Source organism: Simochromis diagramma, unplaced genomic scaffold (assembly GCF_900408965.1).
Source record: "Simochromis diagramma unplaced genomic scaffold, fSimDia1.1 OVJJ01000355.1, whole genome shotgun sequence".
In the NCBI taxonomy this organism is placed as follows: Eukaryota; Metazoa; Chordata; class Actinopteri; order Cichliformes; family Cichlidae; genus Simochromis; species Simochromis diagramma.
In genome coordinates this window covers 364,629-371,437 of record NW_024387174.1, presented here as the reverse complement: position 1 = coordinate 371,437, position 6,809 = coordinate 364,629, and the positions used below count along the sequence as shown (strand labels likewise).

Below are 6,809 nucleotides of genomic sequence, written 5' to 3'. Positions count from 1 at the left end.
GAGAAGTGTGAGAGTGAGTACAAAGGTTTGCATCACAGGGTGTTTGTAAGAGACTGAAAAGTGATTACTTCTGTTACTCGTGCTTTATTTGTTTTAGTACAATAAAAGAAACAAAAAAGACAACTATTATGAGAGATTAGATTATTTTCACTGGGTACATGTAGCATGCAGATGTGCTGTTTGTTGCTTAGGCTTTCAGGAGCAGTGATAACAAAAGGTTCACCTCTCCTTGAAACTTTACAGGTAATGGAAAGTTTTCTAAGGAATCTGTATAAAATCTGTATAAATTGCAACAATGACCACAGCAACCACCATCATCCAAGAACGTGACAGCTTCAGTGTAAATGACCACAGCAGACCCGATGGCATTAAAGGGAGTTTTTCCTTCCCACTGTCGCCAAAGTGCTGCTCATAGGGGTTCATATGATTGTTGGGTTTTTCTCTGTATCTATGAAGCGCCTTGAGGCGACTTTTGTTGTGATTTGGCGCTATATAAATAAAATTGAATTGAATTAACATGCTTTTCAGCATACTTTATTAAGTATGGGGAGGGAGGATGCTTCAAAAATGGGATGAGGAGTGGAGAGCAAGCTCACTGACACCAAAGACCCGGGACCCAGCAGAGCCTTGGTTGGTTTGTGGAGACTGAGGGGGATGGTTGTGCCTGTAGAGTTCCTTAAACACTAGGACTGTCACATCAGCACGCATATCAATTTTAAATGACACGTTCTTGTTATTTATGCTTAAGGAACATTCCACGGTTCATCCTCACACTTAATGCTACCAAGGAACAAACCGTGTTCGTCCTCTTCGACCTCATGCACAGTTTTGGGTGCCCTGCATATGCGCCTGTAATGTCCTTTCCCCCCACATGCATGGCATTTTACTTCATGTGCTGGACAATCTTGCTTTGAATGGGATGGAGCGCCACCACATTTATGACACATTGACCCTTTTTTGCTGTCTTCTCAGAACCCACGTGTTTTAGCTTGACGACTATCAGTCTGGAGAGGTTTTGGTTCTAACAGGCTTACGACTGATTTTATGCACTCTATCTACGGACTGAGCATCGCTAGCCTCAGCTCTAGAGTCACCTTGTAAGGAGGATTGTTGTCGCTTTACCTCTTCACTTTCCCTCGCCATGGTGATTGCCTTCTGCAGGGTCAAATCTGGGTCAAGCCGCGTGCGTTCTGACAGCCGTTTGTCCGTGAGACCGACAACGAGCCTATCGCGTATCAGTTCATCATGTAGCATCATGTGTTCTGCTAGTGCATACAGTGCAGTCACAGAAGCATCCACCGTCTCATTCTCTCCCTGTCGGCGCATGTTGAATTTGGCATGTTCGTGGATCACATTCTTCTTCACAATGAAAAAAGCCTGGAATCCATCACGTACCCCCACATACGTTGTCCTTTGCTCAGCTGTTAAACTCAGACCGCGAAGCACATCGTCCGCCTCATCTCCCATGCAGTAACTTAAAGTGTTGACTTGGTTCTCCTCTAAGTCACGTTCAAATTACTGGCGAGACAGAATCTCTCAAACTTCCGTATCCATTTGGACCACACCTGCGGCTTTGAAAAGTCGGATGCTGGATGTCACACTCGGCCCTGCTGCGCTCTCTGTGCAGTTTCATCTGCCAAATTCTCCCTCTCGTTTTCAGTGAGCTCCGCAAAATACCGGTTCGTTCAGTCGAGGCTATATGGATCAGTACAGGACTTCTGAGACCATGTAATGTTATTGATTATACGCGGGTCCACTGTGTGATTCATAAACAACTCTTCATTTTTCCGTTCTTACTCTGATCCACATAACATCCCATTACTGTTCAAACCCACGGGTCTCGCCCTCTAGCTGCCTAACTACACTGACTGACTCTAACATCTATGCGATTACACCACAAAGCTGAAGTGCACTTGAGCGATGCTGCAGGACAATGATCCGAAACACATCGACAAGTCTACAAAATAAAAGCTTTGGAGTGTCCTAATCAAAGTTTGGACTTAAATGAGACTGCGATGCTTTGGCATGACCTTTAACATCCTGTCCATGTTTGAAAAATAAAAAAAAATAAAAAAATGTGGAATTGCGTAATCAAAGTCTGGATTTAAATCAGATTGAGATGCTTGGGTGTGGTTCTTTTTTTGCATGCAGAATAAAGTGAACCAGAGTCATATTCCTTTTTTGTGCACAAACTTGACCAAATAAGATGATTTTGATTCTGACTCAAGAGATTCTGCAATAAGGAGTCAGCCAAAATTGCTCCATGACAATGCAAAAGACTCATCGTTAGTAACAATAAATTCTTGATTGGCGTTGATGTCTGGTACGGGAGGCCCAACCAGTTATTAGGTTTCAGGGATAATTATGTTTTGATGTTGAAAAGTGCAGAAAGTGTGAGAGTGAGTGCAAAGGTTTGAATACACAAGTCAGTTTGTAAGTTCACGAGCTCTCAACAACACTGATTATTTCTTTTATTTAAGCTTCATTAGTTTTAGAACAATGTAAAAGCCGACAACAAAAACAACAAATGGCAGAGATGAGATTATTTTGACTTCTTAAACGTAACAAGCAGATTTTCTGTTTGTTGTTAGTTTTTCAAAAGTAATGATAAAAGTTCACCTCCACTCTAAAGACTGCAGGTGCAAATAGTTTGACGGTTAATGGAAAATATTTCTGAAAGAAATGTTCATGTTTTTAGGAAGGCTGTAATCATTCAAAAATGATGGCAAACCACGTCCTTCCAGTATATCTACAGTATAATGTCACAGATGAGATCATCTCTGCCAAACTGGTCTGTCTGCAGTGTAGACCTGCTGTCCAATGAAAAACATTGAACACTATGGATAAAAACGGTCCCATGTGAAAATGTAATTTGATCACTGGCCATTCAAAATTTCTTGACATCAGTTTGTGCCCTGAAGCTGAAGTGCACTTGAGCGATGCAGCAGGACAATGATCCGAAACACATCGATAAGTCTACAAAATAAAAGCTTTGGAGTGTCCTAATCAAAGTTTGGACTTAAATGAGACTGCGATGCTTTGGCATGACCTTTAACATCCTGTCCATGTTTGAAAAAGAAAAAAAAAAGGTTGTGGAATTGCGTAATCAAAGTCTGGATTTAAATCAGATTGAGATGCTTGGGTGTGGTTCTTTTTTTGCATGCAGAATAAAGTGAACCAGAGTCAAATTCCTTTTTTGTGCACAAACTTGACCAAATAAAGATGATTTTGATTCTGACTCAAGAGATTCTGCAATAAGGAGTCAGCCAAAATTGCTCCATGACAATGCAAAAGACTCATCGTTAGTAACAATAAATTCTTGATTGGCGTTGATGTCTGGTACGGGAGGCCCAACCAGTTATTAGGTTTCAGGGATAATTATGTTTTGATGTTGAAAAGTGCAGAAAGTGTGAGAGTGAGTGCAAAGGTTTGAATACACAAGTCAGTTTGTAAGTTCACGAGCTCTCAACAACACTGATTATTTCTTTTATTTAAGCTTCATTAGTTTTAGAACAATGTAAAAGCAACAACAAAAACAACAAATGGCAGAGATGAGATTATTTTGACTTCTTAAACGTAACAAGCAGATTTTCTGTTTGTTGTTAGTTTTTCAAAAGTAATGATAAAAGTTCACCTCCACTTTAAAGACTGCAGATGCAAATAGTTTGACGGTTAATGGAAAATATTTCTGAAGGAAATGTTCATGTTTTTAGGAAGGCTGTAATAGTTCAAAAGAATGCTGCACCACATCCTTCCAGTATATCTACAGCATAACGTCACAGAAAAAGATAAACACCTCAAGCTGGTCTGTCTGCAGTGTAGACCTGGCACCCAATCAAAAACCTCTGACTCACACATACAAAAACAAGTAAACACCAGGTACTGAGGTGTTATGTAACTGACTGATAAAAACACCTGAGGAAATATTCTGTGGACACAAATACTGTCCTCAGTTTAAATAGCAAATTCTAAAGATTATATTTAAAAGAAAACTTAAAACTGTTCTGGCATGAAATTCAAAATGAGTATATGTTCATATAAATAATTCATTTCTTAAAAAAAATAAAATAAATAAATTATATATATATATATATATATATATATATATATATATATATATATATATATATATATATATATATGTATATATATATATAAGGTCTTGTATTGTCTCTGTCCCAGCCGATGAATTGGAAAACAAAAAACAAAAAAACAGTAACTAAATAAAAACAAATGCTACTTGAATACATACAATATTCAACAGACCTTTAGAACAACTTGTAGATAAACGTTATCTAGTACAGTGCAGAACTGCTACAACACTGATTGTGATCATTTACAGATACAAAATAATAATAATATACAGATGTGAGCCAACTCATGTACAACTTTAAAAACATGTCTGTTTCAGTTTAGTAAACTTAGCAGTGTTTCCAAAGCAGTGAAACCAGAGTCCAGCATAGAGCGGCTGAGTGAATGTGGTCTGGACTCTGTGGAGGAGAGTCATGGTTTCAGAGACGCTGTAGAAGGACAAAATACCTGCTCTGTGATCCAGGTACACTCCTACTCTGGAGGAACGAGGACCTGAGACACGAGTTTGGATGTTGTTGTACCAAAATGTATAAATGTTGTTGTTACAATCTAATGACCAAGATTTGTCATTACGTCCAAATCCACATTCATTCCCACTCCCTGTTCTGCTGATATTCTTGTATGCGACTGCTACATAAGCTCCGTTTCCTCTCCACTCCACCTCCCAGTAACAACGTCCAGTCAGACTCTCTCTACTCAGGACCTGCCACATTATAGTGAATCTGTCTGGATGATCAGAATAAGACTGTTGTTGTTTCATTAATGTTGCTTTTCTGTTCCCCTCTGATAATAACAGCTGTTTGTTTGCTGTGTTTGGATCCAGTGTGATTTCACATGAATATTTTAAGAATCCAGCTCTGGTCTTTGGCTCTGGTGGATCTGACAGTAAAACATCAACTTCAGTGACTGTCAGTGAGATGTTTGTCCATTCCTCTCTCAGAATGTCCTGTAGTTTATCTCTGACCTCTGACACAGCTGCTGTCACATCCTCAAAGTAGCTCAGAGGACGGATATTGATGCTGGATGAGTCTGTAGACTCACTGAGTGCTGACAGTGAGGGGTAGTTGTGTAGAAACTGGATGTGATCCTCTGTGTGTGAGAGCTGCTTCAGCTCAGCATCTTTCCTCTTCAGCTCAGTGATCTCCTGCTCCAGCTTCTCCTCAAGCTCTTTGACTCGACTCACTTCAGTTTCCTGCTGGGATCTGATCTGCTGCTTCACATCAGAGCTTCTTTTCTGGATGAGATGGATCAGCTCAGTGAAGATCTTCTCACTGTGCTCCACTGTTTGATCAGCAGACTGATTGATGGCCTCCACCTCCTGTTGAAGCAGCTTCACATCTTTCTCTCTGTCCTGGATTCTCTGCTGGATGTTTTGTCGACTCACCTCCAGCTCTCTCTGCCTCTCAGTCCTTTCTGCTGCAGCTGAGACTGTGTCGTGGCCTTTATGTTCATCCACAGGGCAGAGATAACAGATACTCTGCTGATCAGTACGGCAGAACATCTTCATCACCTCATCATGACGAGAGCAGATGTTCTCCTGGAGCTTCTTGGAGGGCTCCACAGCTTGTGTTTCTTTAATGGAGCCACATCATAATGAGTCTGAAGTGTTTCTCACAGTAAGAGACCAGACAGAATAAACAGGACCTGAAGGCTTTCATTTTTCTTCCAGTGCAGACATCACAGGCCACATCTTCAGGTCCAGCATAGCAGTGATCAGCAGGAGCAGCTTGAGTCCAGTCTTCTCAGCTCTCCACTAAATCTGCTAACATGGTGTTTTTCATCAAGAAAGGCCTTGGTGTGAAAGTCTGTCGGCACTGAGGGCAGCTGTGAGCTTGCTTTGTATTTCTGCATCCCAGTGGGCTTTGATACATCTCATGCAGTAGTTGTGTCCACAGGGAATAGTTGTGGGGTCCTTCAGTAGATCCAGACAGATTGAACAGCAGAATTTTATATGGTCGTTCTGAAATTCTAGCTCTGCCATTTCAGCTCTCAGTTTCATGCACAGCCAACATGTGTCTCTGTCTGCAATAATAGAAAAGTTTGTCTGAGCTTGCAGACAGACAAGCTGGTTACACCCACTCACAAATTTAAAGAACCTTGAACGTGAAGGAATGAGGAAATATGTACCGCGCGTGGAAGAGGGAAGTATTATCAGGGTTGGGTTTTTAAAAAATTTTTTTTTTAGATACAGTTGTTCAAGATGCTCGACATGTTTCATTTACAACAAACAGAAGTTTAACATAATTACGTGCTTTAATGACGTACATGTTATGATGCATTAATTATGTTATATTTCCACGTTAATAATGCTTTAGTAAAGGGCACACCTATCGTAAGTCAGCAATGTTAACAAAATACTTGCTGTGCTGCCAATATTTGGGACACAAAACATTATTTTTTATATCACAAACAAACAGATAAGTAAAGACCAAGAACACAACAGAAATCTACCATCCAAGTTTGCATCTGGCCCTTCTTGTTTGCCTGGGGTCATGGACACATTGAGTGTCACTCGAAGCAATTCAATTCAATTCAATTCAATTCAATTCAATTCAATTCAATTTAATTTATATAGCGCCAAATCACAACAAAAGTCACCTCAAGGCGCTTTATATTGTACAGTAGATAAGAGAAAAGCGCAACAATCATATGACCCCCTATGAGCAAGCAGTTTGGCGACAGTGGGAAGGAAAAACTCCCTTTTAACAGGAAGAAAC

The 6,809-nt window shown here is 40.3% G+C and overlaps 1 pseudogene; it reads right to left on the bottom strand.

Annotated features, from left to right (window-relative positions):
- Nucleotides 1-4,181: 4,181 nt before the first annotated feature.
- LOC120744912 lies at nt 4,182-6,130 on the bottom strand (annotated as a pseudogene).
- Nucleotides 6,131-6,809: the final 679 nt, after the last annotated feature.